At 58.2% G+C, this 14,829-nt stretch overlaps 1 protein-coding gene across 2 annotated transcripts in view; it reads left to right on the forward strand.

Annotated features, from left to right (window-relative positions):
* Positions 1-14,829, forward strand: part of TMUB1 (transmembrane and ubiquitin like domain containing 1) — a 162,211-nt gene that overhangs the window by 3,222 nt on the left and 144,160 nt on the right. The window lies entirely within an intron of this gene.

Here is a 14,829-nt window from a genome sequence, read left to right on the forward strand (position 1 = left end):
TTTTTGGGGGGGCAATGGGTCGATTTTCTGCTGTTGCCTTTGGGCCAGTTCTGTGAGTTCCACAACTTTAAAAATTGTTTTCTTTCTGGAGCATATGTTTTTTGGCTGTTAGAGAGAGTGACCTCCTGGAATTACCCCCCCCCCCGTCCTGTGGAAAGTCTTTGTTTTTCCTGGCTGCCTGGAGCTGGGAAGGGGGAGCAAACCCAAGCTAGGCACTACAAGAGGTCCCTTTTATCGCTGGAAATAGACGTATCACGCAAGCCCTTAGTTCTTGCTTTATCTTTGGCTCTTCCTGTCGTGTGTCCTCAGATCCAGACCACAGCCAAGGCTTGTCGATTGCCAAAATCCGACCATATCTCTCCGCCTCTTCTGCCAAGATCCTGGTCCATGCCCTAGTGATCTCACGACTGGATCCTGTAACGTCCTCCTGGCTGGGCTTCCTCTTTCTCACCTCCGTCCTTTAATCTCTGTCCAGCATTCACTTCCACCCACCGCTCTGACCACATCTCTCCTGTGTTGGCATCCCTTCACTGGCTCCACCTTCCTTTCCGCATTCAGTATAAGCTCCTGCTGTTGACATTTAAAGCCCTCCATGGGCTGCCCCTCTTACTTATCAGACCTTCTTTCTCCTCACCTTCCACTCAGACCCTCCGTTCTGGTAGTTAAGGTCTGCTGTCACAGCCCAGGTTCCTCTGCCCCATCCCGGATTCGCCCCTTTTCACTCGCTGCCCCTCACTCCTGGAACCTTCTTCCCCTGAGAGACACAAGGGCCCTGATCGCTTCTTTAACCAGCTTCAAAACGGAGCTGAAGACCATCCTGTTCAGGGAAGCCTTCCCAGGCATTGCACAATTGTCGCTTGCTATTTGATGTTCTTTTGTTGCCTGTTTATTTGAATCACTTCCTGTATTGCTATGTATTTTATATGTATTATCCTACTAGAGAGGCCCCCTCCCCACCATCTTTCCTTCTCCTTTGTGTCATGTCTTTTTAGATTGGAAGCCAAGGCAGGAACCATCCAATTAAAAAGATTGTATGTACAGCGCTGTGTAAGTTTACAGCGCTTTATAAATAAAGGTTAATAATAATAAATAATAATAATCACAGGTAAGACGTACTTTTCTTCTGGAAAAACTCCCATAACATCAAGAAGTAAAAATAGCAGAGAGGCAAGCCCTTTTTTTGGATTAGTGCATGCAAAACCATTTTAGGTTTCCCTTCAGGGCTCTCCAGTCCGCTGAACTGAGAAAATATTGAGCAACCTCAGACTAAAGCCCAGAGCAGACTCACGCCTCACTGATGGGCACTGAGTGGCACAGACTGGCCTTGCCCGCAGGCCCACAGGAAATCCTATCTTCTGCCGTCCAGTTGGTGCCCCACAAATCAGAGTGACAGATCCCCAATGGAGGGGAACATGAAGCAGTTGGTCCTGCCATCCTTCCATCCAACTGTCCGATGCCCCCCACCCCACTGGCAGCCTCAGTGGGTCCTTGTATTGGGATGGAGGCATCTTCTCTCTTCCACTTCTTACCACCCTGCCATTGTTTGCCTCCTCAGGGTCCTCATGGGAGGAGGGCCACTTGTCTTGGGCTTAGCCCCCCTGGAGCCCCTTGGACACCTCCTCCTGGATAGCAGGTCATGGCTCAAGATGTGGGGGACGGACAGGTTGCTTACCTGTAACAGATTTCTTCGAGTGGTCATTGCGAATACATACAAATGGGTTTCACTGCGCCTGCATCGACTTACAGAGGCTGCAGACCCTGGGGTCGTGGTCCCGGCCAAGGCGAAGAGCAAGAAGAGTGGGGGTCCTGAACAGGAACCTTGCCTCCACAAACGTCACACTTCTTAAAAGGAGGAGACATCCTTGAGGCCGAGGAGCAAAACGAGGTCCAACAAACCAGCCGAGGCCAATGATACGAGGAGAATAGAGAAGCCGAAGTCCAAAACAGTCCGAGTCAAAAATACCAGTGAATTCCAAACGAGCTAAAAGAGAGCGAAGTTCCAACACGGCGGAAAAAAAGCAACTGGGGAAAGAGCAGGAAGGCAGGGGCCTTATAACGGGTGGCGGAGTTACCGCCAAAAAGTTTCTATATGTTGCAAGTAAACTTTGCCCAGTGATTCTAGAAGGTTCCGAACGGCACTGCGCAGGCGCAGTGAAGCCCATTTTATGATTCGCAGAGACCACGAAGAAGAAACTTGCTCCCCCCAACTGGCCACATGTGGAAGGGCAGCAGAGATGTGTACAGGCAGAGCAATGGGGAGGAGCGGGGTGGGCTGCTAGAAGGTCTTTCCCAGCATCTCATGGCTGCTGGGAGCATGGCCCCTTTGTCTGGGAATGCTCCCACCTGATTCCTGGGCCTCAAAGAAGGTCCTTGCTGGGGAGAGGATCCTGTCCAGCTCTCTTGCCTAGCTGATGTGGCAGAAGTCGCTTGGTGGCATCTGGGAAGGGGCCAAGGGTCAAATGGGTGGACAGAGGGTCAGCACTGGTTGGGGGAAAGGAGGGATCTGGACAGCCACTGGGCTGCTCAACATTGACTACTGCTCTTTCTCTGCCTCCCCCCAGGGCCCACTTTCCCGGCCAGGGCAGCTGGTGCGCTCATCTACCAGGGACAGCTCCTTCGGGACGACTCACAGACCCTGGCCGCCTTGCACTTGACTGACCACAGCGTCCTGCACTGCACATCTCTCAGCACAGGCCGACCCTGCCCCCACCGGGGGTCCTGCTCATGCTGGGGCCCACGCTGGGGCCCACACCGCCTTGAATGGGGCACCTGATGGTGCCGCTGTTCGTGTTGATGGTGGGCGCCCTATGGTACTTCAGATGCAGTACCGCCATGTCTTCACCACCACGGCCACAACCTGCCTGGCCGGACTCACCTCCCATCTTCAGCTTTGTTGCCTTTGCCGTCTACCGCAGATAGCACCTGGCCTGGTGAACAGGAGCCTCCTGAGCCCATAGTAGGACTCTTGTCAGCCTGTGAGAGGAGGTGGACCTGCCTCTGCCCATGGTGCCAGGAGGTTACACATGCACACGCTCTCTCTTTCAACACACATCCTGGGCTCCTCTGGGTTGTGGGCTGTCCCAGCCATGGCCTCCGGGTTTCTGAACGTTGACTGCCTGCCTTGGGCGGCTCTTTTTGCCTCCTCTCTGGGGAGATGTGCACCGGACCCCTTCTGCAGCATGGGCTCTGGCTCCAATGGCCTCACGGCTGCAGTTCCATAGCTCATACCTGAAGACGGAGTATAATTGACAGGGACTCCCACCCCCTCATGGCGTTGAGGCATCGTCCGCCCCTCTTCCTGAATGGAGCCTGTTGCTGGGTGTGCCCCTCCTGGGATGGAGGAGGAGGGGCTATGCCTGACAAAACGCTTACCTTGGAATTAAAGCTGTGAAGGACAGGAAGGGGTCTTCCCTCTCTCTCTCTCTGGGGGAATGATGTGGGAGGGGGCCTAAAGTCCAGCTCTAATGGAGGTTGTTTAAACCTCACTTGCTGGGTTTGCAGTGCCCTTGTAGGTGGCCCAGGGTCCCTATGGACACAGGCATACAGGGCTCCCTGCAGGCAGTTTGCTTGGGCACAGCTCTGGAGCATCCATGGGGGGGGGGGAGGTGTGTTGGGGATTCCCTTTGTCCAATGTTGTTGTGCATCTGTCCCTTTTGGCAGCAGGGAGGCCTTGAATAAGCCCTGGGCCAGAGACAGACCTAGACCCTCTGCTGCTCCCCCCCCCCCCGAGTCCCAGCCTGCCAAGAGTATGAAGGCAGAGGGCTGCTTTAGACTAAAAGGGAGAAGTGGCTAGTGGCGCTGGGCTTGTGGCCTCTGCTGACCACATCATGCAAATGCTGTAGGAGCTGGCTTCCTCTGGGGATCAGGTTCACTGTGTGCCTTCTGCCTCCTGTATTGCTATTGTGTTTCTCCATGCCCATCTGACTTCTGGCATCCCTCCTGGGGTTTTCTTGGCAAGGTTTGCACCCATGCCGACTTCTGAGGCTGAGTGTTTGTGACTGGCCCAAGGGCACCCAGTGAGTTTTCATGGCTGAGTAAGGATTTATCCTGTCTTCCTATAATGCAACATCAAGCACTGCGCTGCCTGTCGCTTGGTTTTCTTGGCCAGGTTTCTTTCTGAGGCAGTTTTCCTTGCGTTTCTCTGAGGCTGAGGGAATGGATTGCCCAAGGGCACCCAGAGGGGTTTTGGGACTGAGGGGGGATTTGAACCTTGGTCTCTTGGGAGACTTAATCCGTGCTGAAACCATGCATCACACTAGCTCTTCTGGTCTACTTTCTCTATATCCTGCATAGTTTTCATTTTATATCTTCTCTATCTGCCTTAAGTGCCATTGAAGAGGAGGAGGGGAGTATCTCCCCACCTGTCTCCATTTTTCCTAAGCTCTCTCCCCCCCCCCCAATATTTCTTTCCAGCCCGCTGGACCAATTTCCCATCTGATATCAAGCACATGGAGTCCACTGTGCTCTCCTGGACTGCAAGGTGTGCTGTGGGGTCAGCCGCTCGCTGCCTCCAGCCTGCCAGAGACTGCCCATGAGCTGACCAGCAGGGAGGAGGCTGGCTGCCTCCAGCCACCTTTTGCAGACCCTTGACCTGATAGCAGCCACCTGGCTGAACCTGGCATTCGGCTTGGATCGTTCTAGTAACCTCTTTTCAGCAAGGTTTGATTGTTTTAGAGCCCCTTGGACCAGCCCTGCATCATACAACAAACATTGTTTGTTTCCCTTTCCAGGTGTCCAGACAAAAAGTAGCATTCACTAGGCAGAGGAAGCTGACTAAAACCACGGCATCTACGTGGATTAAACATTTACCTTGGAACAAAGCCAACAAGAGCCCACAGCAAAATGGGGCTAGTACTTCTTATCGGCGGGGCACATAATGTTTTCTCTATGGCCCACAGACAGGACTGTGGGGGGCAGTTGCAAAGCTTGTTTCCCAGCATCAGTTTCCTGGCCTCAGTTCAGCTAAACAATCCAGGCCCAGGCCTGCTGCAGGTGGGCGAGACCCTTGGCACCTCAAAAACGAGAGGATGTCTTGGGGGCAGGGCTGATGCTGATCCAAGGGGAAACCTGCTCTTACCTTTGATTATAAAGCAGGATGGAGGGAAGCAGAAGCTCTTGTTGTGGGAAGAGGGGCATTTCAAGTTTTGGGACCACAACTGCCAGCAGTCCCACCAGCCACATGTCTGCCACTGAAGGGCACTGTCAGGACCTTTGGTGGAATGGCACCTGGCGGATGTGCTGCCGCAACAGCAAGAGCAGCACCTTTGCATTGCCAGTAGTGAAGCCCCAAGATGCTGTTGACTTGGGTCCAGTTGCACTCATGCCTCTGCTTACTTGGCTCCAGAGGATCTGCAGTAAGAGATGGCACTTGCTCCGAGCCTAACTCAAAGAGTTATCTTTGGCAGAAGACAGCATCGTCCTCCGAAGGTGCAGCACCTGGGAGCCTCTGCCAAACCTCAGGGGAGGCAGATGGTGCTGGTGGCAGAGGACTCCCTGCCGAGGAGGACAGAAACTCAGGGTCTGGTGTGCAGTGGTAGCTATTGCGTTCAGTTTCCCAGTCGAAGGGAAGGGACAGAGAAGCAGTGGAGGTGAACAACCGGCTCCGCAGATGCTGCCATTAGGAGCACTTGGCTTCCTGGACAACGGCGAGGGTTTCGTGAAATGGGCTTTTGGCAAGGGGTGGCTTGCACCTCGCACCAGTCGGCTGGAATGGTTTGCCAAAAGCCTGGGAGATTTGATCAGGAGGGCATTAAAGTGAGTTATATCAGGGAGGGCCCCAGTCTGCTGAGGCGGGGAATTCCTCAAAAGCTGGAGATGGTACCCCAAATGTTATACAGAGACAAGGCAAATACGATGGCGTTACAGCTTAGTAGAGGAAGGGGATGCGGTGATGGAGCGTTATCCCTGCAAACAAGCAGAGTAAAATGTTGACTAGACAAAACGGCTCTTAGTGGATTTGTATTTCGTTGATTGGTGGACCCAAGGGTGCTCAGCCATGGCTGCTCTTCTTCATCCTGGAGAGAAGTGACCAGTGGCGGGTTGTCCTGGGCCCAGTTTGCTATTCAACATTGACTTGGATGACAAATTAGAGGCATGCTTATCAATGTGCAGGTGACACCAAATTAGGAGCAGTAGCTAATACTCCAGAGACGATCCAGATTCGGATGGCCTGAATAGACTAGGAAAGCTGGGCCAACTGAACTTCAACAGGGAGAAATGTCAGGTACTGCACTTAGGAAGGAAAAGGAAGGCACAGATATATAGGATGAAGGAGACTTGTATGTGAGAAAGGATCTGGGAGTCTAGCAGCCCAGAAGTTGAACATGAGTCAAGAGTGCGACGCGGCAGCTAACAAGGCCAATGCGGTTCTGGGCTGCTCAATGAAGTCTAGTGTCTAGATCAAGGGAAGCCATAGTGCCACTCTATTCTGCTCTGGTCAGTCCTCACCTGGAATAACCTGTGTCCAGTTCTGGGTTCCACAGATCAAAAAGGACATTGAGAAACTGGAGCCTGTGTCCAAAGGGGGCAAACTAAAATGGTGAAGAAGGGTCTGGAAACCATGAGGAGAGACTGAGGGAACTTCTGGGGATGTTTAGCCTGGAGAAGAGAGGTGAAGAGAGATATGAGGGAGGCCATATCCAGGCGGCAGGAGGTGTTGGACAGAGGAGCACGCTCCTTCCTCGGAGGGCTTTGAACGGAGACTGAGGCCCTCTCCCAAAGGGCTGTAGAAGACACACCCAACTCAAGGTGGCGGCGGCGGGGCGGCAGCAGCTTTGGGTGAGATCAAACGCTTTGCCCCAAAGGCTCTGAAGCTGATGTAAAGTTCAAAAGGGGGGGGGTTATATGTAAGGACAACCTGAAGAGCTTTCTCCTCCTCCCGGCCTAGAGAAAAGAGCCTTGACAGTTTCACCATCTCTCTGGCTCTGATCTTGGTTTTGCTCTCCCTTTCAATGGAGCTGCCGCAGGTCTTTCAGCTCCTGAACTCCTTGATTCACTTGCTGTTGGTAACCAAATGGCTCCAGTGTCAGCAATGCCCTTTCCGGCTGCTTCCAGCTACAGCAGAGCATGCTGGGAAAGGGCAAAAGAATGCAGGGGGTCCTCCTGTAGCCCCTCCCACAGTCACGCCAGACCTCTTCCATCCTACGCTAAACATACTCTGGCTGAGAACCAGTGTGAAAGGAAACGCAGGGCACCCAGGCTGCTTTGACGGGGAGTTCCTGCACGGCAGAAGGAGGGGCTGGGGCCGGATCAGGGCCCTCCCCGGGTTCAAAATCTAGGCCCGCCTCCTCCACTTCCGGTCAGCTGACGTAAAAGCCTAGAGGGAGGAGCCATTGCGACGCTGCTTCCGCCGCCCTTGGCCCCCGCCCTCCCCTTCCTCCCGCGAGACTTCTTCCTGCTCGGGGGCGGGGCTAGCGGGCCGGGAGCGGAAACAGGAAGTCCGTCCCGCTGCGCCAGGCGCCGACGTCCCTCCCTCCCTCCCCCCTCCTCCGGCGGTATGCTGCAGGGAGTTCTGGGAGGAAGGCGGAAGCGGAGGCTCCGGAGGAGCGGAGTGGTGGGCGGGGCTTAGGCGGCCAGGTCCCGGCGGAAGTCCGGTTCCGTTCTGCATCGGCGGGCAGGAGGCGTCCTCTGGGAGTCCGGGCGGGGGTCTGCGGCGCTCTCGCCCCGTCCCTCCGCCCGCCATGCTCCGCCTGCGGCTCCGGCTCCTCCTCCGCCCGCTCGGGCCCCGGGGCCTCTTCTCCGGTGGCAGGCTCCGGGGGCCCCTGCAGCTGCCGCCGCCGCCGCTCCTCGTCATTGGCGCTGAGGCGCCTGGTGGAGGCCTCCGCCAGCCCCGGGCGCTGCTGCGCGGGCTCTCGCAGAACCGTGGCTGGTCCTCGGCCTCCTGCTGGCCCTGGCCCTGCCCGCCTGGCCTGCTGCTCTGCCTGCCCCCGAAGGGCCAGCCCGGCCCGCCGCCGCCCGCCGGTTCCAGTCCGCCTCCTGCTGGCCAGCCGACTTCCGGTTCCTCAGCCGCCGCCTGGCCCCGCGCTGCGCCCGCCTCGACCCCGCCGCGCTGCTGGGGTGCCTGGTGGGCCTCCGCCTCCTGGTAGGAAGGAAGGGAGCGAGAGGGAGGGCCGCGGTCCCTCTCGGCTCTTGACCCTTCCCTCTCTCTCTCTCTCTCTCTCTCGCCAGGGCTGCCCAGCCAGTGCCCCTTGGTCGGGCGCTGGAGAGGGAGGCCCGCGGAGGAGCGGCAGCGGGGGACTCCTTCCCCCTCCGGCCGGAGAAGGGCCTGGCCCCGTGGAGGAGATGCTGGCCCTCTGGCGCCCGGAGGCCAGCCCCGCAGGGAGAGCAGACAGGGCCCTGGCCGCCCCTTCCAGTCCAGGCTCTTCCGCCAGCACCGCCAGGAGCGCTTCCTCGCAGCATGGCAGTCAGAGGGGGCCCAGTGGGCGCCTGTGCCCCTTCCGCCTGCCCTGCCCTGACCCCCTTCCTCCCCCCCCCTCCCACAGACTGGTTCCCTGCAAATGCAGAGGCCCTGGCCCCCTCCACCTTGGCCTTGCTGGCCAAGCACCTGGCCAGGCACCGCCTGCGAGCGCACGGCTGCTGGACACTCTGGCCGCCTTCCTCCTCAGGCGGGTCGAGCGCTTGGACCGGAAAGGTGAGTGGACGCAGCACCTGAGCCCTCCGGAGGCGGGGCGGTCAGTGCTCATGGCCGCCCAAGGAGCCAGCAGCTAGAGCCACATAATCACGCACACCAGGCCTTGCTCTCCTTCCCTTCCTTCTATGGCAGCTGATGGTTCCGCCACCCAACGGCACTCCTTGCCAGACACCTTTCCTGCCGCCTTTGGGGCTGGGTCCAAGTCCCTGGGCAGCAGCGCAGCACCGCAGCAGCCGCAGCAGCAGGAGAGAAGAGCCTCCCTCCACCTGAGATGCCTGCCCTTCTGACAGAGGGGGGCTCTCAGAAAGGGCTGTGGGGCCCTGCTCCGGAAGGGAGGGCCAGAGCATCCTGGGTGGGGTGGGGGTGTGGACTGCCATGGGGCTTCAGAGATGCCAGTGGTGCAATGGGGTCCCCCCAGGTACCTGGGGGGGGGGCTTCTTCCACAGTGTCTTCCTCCTCCCCATACTTCAATTTGGCGAATGATAAGCAGCAGGAAACATTCTTCTTTGGATGGTCTTTAAGCAGAGGCTGGATGGCCATCTGTCAGGGATGCTTTGATTGGAGTCCCTGCGTGGCAGAAGAAAGGTGGCCCTTGGGGTCTCTAGGATGCTATGATTCTAAGGCCCTCAGCCGAGCCTCCCTCACTCCGGGGCCTTGCCTCCCTGCAGATGATCCAGAGGCTGGTCTTCCCCTTGGCCGTCTGAAACTACCGCCCCGCGAACCACGCCGAGCTCTTCCCCCGACTGGCGGGGGCTCTGGGCAGAAAGCCTCCCTCCCCCACTGGCCACCCTCAATGTCCTGCTGTCCCTCTGCCAACTCCAGTTCTGCCCCCCAGCGACCCTCCTGCGCCGGGTCTTCTCTCCCGCCTTCTTGCAGATGTCACGGTATGCGCCATGAAAAGGGGGGGGTGGCGGGGGGCGCTTCAAAGTGACACGCCACGATTGGCCAGTGTCCACCTCTGGCTCTTACGCAGCTCTCTGTCCTCCCCAGGCAGCCCCTGTGGGCAGATCGAACGGCGGTACCTCTCCTTCTGGACTGGCTGTGTGCTGGAGGACCCGGCTACGCATGGACCCCGCCTTGACCCAATGTACCGCGTGCGGATGTTTGACGGGGCCCTCGCCGCAGACAGAGCCAACCGCCAGTACAGGTCAGAGGGCCCTGCAGAGGCGGGTGAAGGAGAAGGGGCTCTCCCACCTGTTTCTGCCCCCTCCCCAAGACCACCGAGGGGGGCCTTTGAGTCTGTACCGAAGGGGGAATGGCTGGATATGGGGAAGGAAGGGCCACAGGGCGCGTGAGGGAAGCAGACCCCTAAGAAAGGGGCAGTGGGCAAAGAGTTTCCCAGCGGGAGGCAGGTGGAGGCACCGCTGCTCTTCCTCTTCCCGATGAGGATCTTCTCCAAAAGGTTTTCTGGACGGAGATTTTTGGCAGTTTCTCTTTAATCGTTTTTTTGAGGGTTTTGGGGGGGTTCTGAGAATGCCATGTTCTAGAAGAGTGTATTCCTGAGTTTCGCGAAGCGCATCTGTGGCTTTGGCTTTTCAGAGAATGCTGGCCTGGAAAGGAGATCTATGTATATACACACATACACACACACGCACACGCACTGTGTGAACCATTCTCTCTAATGTTTGTTACGCAAATACATCCTAAAACAATTTTAACTGCAATGTGCTCTTCACTACATTTTAAGACCTTGGAGTTAAAAATGCGTCACTAGCTTTCCTTTTCTCAGACTCCTTCATCACACCCATCTTCCCTGTTTGTTAAACGGATTGTCAGGAAGCAGTCACTCAAATGGTGGCTTAATCCTCTGGAACATTAGGAACATTGTTTAGTTTTGGCCGTTGGGATAATCCAGTGAATTGGCAGAGAGACCAGTTCCCATAGCTTAGGGACTTGTGCCCAAATACGCCTGTGGACTCTGCCACTTTGGCACCAAAGGGCCCAGGGAGAGGGATTTCCTCCTCTGGCCTCGGAGGAGCGGCAGATGAGGGGAGGGGGAGTTGTGGAAGGGGTGTGTTTAGGATGGGATGTTCTCTCTACAAGGCCCAGCAACATAGAAAAGAGATTTACAGCTTGAATTCAATATATTTTTGGGGAGCAGATGGAAAACCAGAACATTCCCAAACGTTCTTGGGTTGTTCTCCAGGAATATATTCCTATAAAAATGTTTGTCTTGAGAAGGTTATCAGTTAATGGGGGGGGGGGGGAGGCAGCCCCTGTGGGGTCCTCGAGGGTCTGCTTGCTGCCCTCCCCTTAAGGGCATGAAGGACCTCCGGGGCCAGGCTGGGGGTCAGGCGGCTGGTTGGTCAGCTAGCCGGGCATCATGCTTGGACCACGTACGCATGTGTGGGATTGGACGGGATGGCCCTTGTGGCCTCTTCAAACTCTATGGTTTCTGTGCTTGCGCAAGGGGCACCTCGCTAGGTCTTGTTGTGTTGAACCCCCTCTTGCTTTTTACTGTCCCCCAGCTACAAAGCTTGGTGGGAGAGGGACTCCAGCAACTGGTGGGGCCAGACTGCTACTTGCAGGACGAAGTGGTGCCTCCAGGATACGGCGTAGGTAAGAAGGAGCGCTGTGGGGGGACAGAGAAGCGGGGAGGTCAGGGCAGTTGCTCCATTGAGGACTGGTCTTCTCAAAACAGAGCAAGGGGGCAGCGCATGAGAGGGCCACAGAGGTGGTGGGTTCAGCTGGAAGCCTCCAGAAAACATCTGCCCAACTGTCTGTTTTTGGGGGGCTCTGTGGGGTTGGGGGGGTGATACGTGTCTTTGGGAGCCGAAAAGTGCTTTGGCACTAGGTCTTTTGGTGGTGGTTTCTGGTGGGGATGGGGTCCTTTTGGGTGGCGGCCTTCTAGGGAGCAAGTTGGTTTTTTTAGAATGGCAGTGGCCTGGATGAGTGCCATAAGAGTTCCCTGTGGAATCTTCCTGCTTAAAATGGTTGGTCTGGGGTTTCAACATGTTAAGTGGGGCATTATGGAGTCTTTTTCAGTAGCACAATTTTTGCAATCTTTTTAACTGCCAGGTGAGGATTTTTGGGAGGGAATGTTTATAGTCAGTGTTGGTTAGAACTTTTTAATAGGCGTTAGCAAATTTCCAAACTTTAGTTTGGGAACGTACTTTCTTTTTCCTGCCCTGGGGGGGGGCAGTTTTGGCCCTGAGCTGTGTGGAATTCCTTTTGCCACTCCGAGTCTCGCATTGTTCCTGATGGTAGTGGGTTGGGCTTGAGTCCCAGCAGGCTGCTGTGGGCAGTTGGCTGGTTCGTGGGGGCGTCTTTCTGCCATCTCCTCTCGCCCCTCCAGACTTCCTGCTCAGGGTCTGCTCTTAGGTCAAGTACTCCCGCTGGAGGGGGACCTCCACGTGTTGACAGCTGGCCGCGCATCAACACCACTGTCATCGGAACCCCGTCTGCGGAAGCATGGGAACGCACCCTCCCAGGCCAGAGTCGCTTGGAGGGCCCAGCCGAGGACAATCGCCCAGCCCCTCGTTGCCTCCCAGGACAGCTTCTCTGATGTGACAGAGACCCCTGGGCAGCTGTGACTGTGGCGTTGTGGGCAAGGCAGACCACTCTGTTTCCTCCTGCATAGAAGAGCCCATGGAAGGGCTGGGGACCAGTCTTGCCAGGGGGTCCTGGTGAGTTCCCCCCATCTCCCCTGACTTTCCCAGTGCTGAGGGAATCAGGCAGACAGGCAAGAAGGGCAGAGGAAATCCAAGTTATCCACTCGTGGTGCCATTTTCACAGGTGTTTGGCCCAACATGGGGGGGGTGTGTGCATCCTGCTGGTGTTGCTTGAGGAAATTCACACACACCCCCTTCCTGGGGGGGGCTCCTGCTGCAATCTTGTTTTCTTCCGGCTATTGCCACTTGCACAGAGGTGCTTGATGGTGGGTCAGGGGCCACGGACCCTTATTTTCTGAGGGGCTGGATCTGCTGACTTTCCCGCGATGCAGAGTGTTTTTGTGGGTCAGTTCTCTTCTCAAGCAAGGGGGTGCTTTGGGGCTGTGGGAGTGTATTATGCCTTGGCCAGTTGGGGTGGGGAGCACAGCCTTGGCCAGGCACCCTGTGCCCACAGGGTATGTGTCTTTCTTTTTGGGGTGAGAGAGCTGAGCTCTTGAGTGTTTGCACAAGTGACGGGCTTTCCTTTCTCTTTGGCACCCAGTTCTGACCCCTACCCTGGTCCTCCCATCTGAGAGGCGTTTCCCCTCTAGCTGCCCCATGTAGGTTGGCTGGGGACCGAAGGTGTGGTGCTTGGCTTTGCTGTGGGGTACAGAATGTGTAATGGGCAGCTCCCTGTGGGGTGGGGAGGCATCGGTGGCGCTCATTTGCCTCTACTGATCCCCAAACAGGTGGTTGCTGTTCATCACGGCAAGTGGATTACTGCCAGACTGGAGGTCCTGGTGGGCTCCCGGGCCATGCGGAAGACTACCCTGCGCTGTGCTGGGTATACCGCTCTCCAGGTGGAGGCCCCTTGCAGCTGGATTGCCCCGTGTTGAGCCACTGGGGGGGACACAGGGAGTGCCTGGGATTTTGTTGGCCTGCCCCCCAGGAGGACCGCTGCCTTGTAAGGGTGGGGTTGTTGTGAGGCATCGATACAGTCTGCCAGAAGGAGTGGAAAGGGCCTTCCCCACCCCAGAGGATGCTTTGTTTTAGGGTGGTGGGTAGTTGGTCTCACTGGCTTTCTCTGCCCCCTTCAGTTGCCCTATTTGGGAACTAGAGGACTGTGTGGGGCATTGGGAAGCCCAGCAGTACCTGTGCCAGAAGCTGAGGAGCTCCAGCCCTGAGCTGAAGGGATGGAGAGTCTGACTGGTTGTGGGGGGAATGTTTTCCTGGTGCAAAGGAATGGGGGAGGCCGGAGACGCACCCCTTGCAGAAAACAAGTGGGGAGCCCAGGCAGGGCATTGGCTTTGTGGTGCCCTCCTGCCGCCAGCTGCCAAAAGAGGCTTCTTGCCCAGTTTCCCAGCGGCTCCCTGGAGTATTGTCCTATTTGGTTTTCCGTTGGGGAGTTGCTTCTGTTTATCGTGTTTGAGTAGGAGGGGTGGTTGGTGAAGTAGTGGCGGTGGGGTGGGAAACTGGGCACCCCACAACCCTTTTTTGCCCCAAAAAGAATCCAGGCAGGAGGGGGAGGAAGCCTCCGGAGGCGAGCCCCGGCCGAGGAGGAGGCGGCCGAGCGGCGGAGGCGGAAGCTGAAGCTCTTGCGGAGGCTGCTGCGGAGGCTCCCCCGCGGACCCCCCTCGCCCCCGGAGCGCGGCCCGAAGGGGCTCCAGCGCCGCCAGGGCCCCCGGGAGCCCTGCTGCTCTTGGGGCTGCTGCTGCTGGGGCTGGCGCCGGAGGAAGGCCAGGAGGCCGGAGCGGGCTCGGGCGGGGGGCGGCGAGGGCAGGGCCGGGGCTGCAGCAGGCCCGAGGCCGTTCCCGGGGAGGAGGACCAGGCTCTTGGGCCGCAGGGCCTGCTTCTCGGCGGCGCGGAGGGCGGCCCGGACCGAGGGCGCCCCTTCCAGGTCCAGGGACTCGCAGAGGCTAAGCGCCCGCCGGGGGCAGTCAGACGGCGGCGGCGGCGGGGGGCCCGGGTCCCGGCTCGGATCCCGCCAGCGCCAGAGCCCCGGGCCCCAGGCCCAGGCCATCCGGGGTAAGGGCAAGGGCGGGCCGGAGGGGCCCTCAGCCGGATCCCCGCCCAGGGCCCCGCATCCCGCCCTGCTGCCTTCCCTTCCCCTCCGTCGCCTTGCTCTCCGCCGGAGCCGGTCCGACCAGACATGCCTGGACCTGGCGGCGGCGGAGCTGCGCAAAGCCCGGCCTGGATCCCTCCCGCCTGGGAGCGGAGGGGCGGCCCAAAGGCTCCTGCCCTCCGGAGGGAGCCCGGCAGGGGCCAGGCCAAGGAAGGAAGGAAGGCGGCGGCCCAGGACGGGCTCCGAAGCCGGAGGGCGCCTCTCCGGCAGCAAGGCCTCCTGGAGTGGCCCCTGGGCCAGAGGCACCTGCCCTGAATGGGCCTCAGCCCCTCGGCAGCCCCGGCCGAAGCCCCCCAGGCCGCTGGGCGAGGGCTGGCCTTTCCTGCCCAGCAAGGGGGCCGCAGTGCCCCGCTCCAGCGGCACCAGACCCACCGGAGCTTCCTGGGGGCTAGCTCCATCCCCAAGAGAGGAAGGCCCAGCCCCTTGAGCCCAGGCCGAGGTCCCCCTTTCTGGGCCAGGCTTGCCTGCCCTCTTCTCCCCTCCCTTCG

This window comes from Sceloporus undulatus, chromosome 6, assembly GCF_019175285.1.
Source record: "Sceloporus undulatus isolate JIND9_A2432 ecotype Alabama chromosome 6, SceUnd_v1.1, whole genome shotgun sequence".
NCBI lineage: Eukaryota > Metazoa > Chordata > Lepidosauria > Squamata > Phrynosomatidae > Sceloporus > Sceloporus undulatus.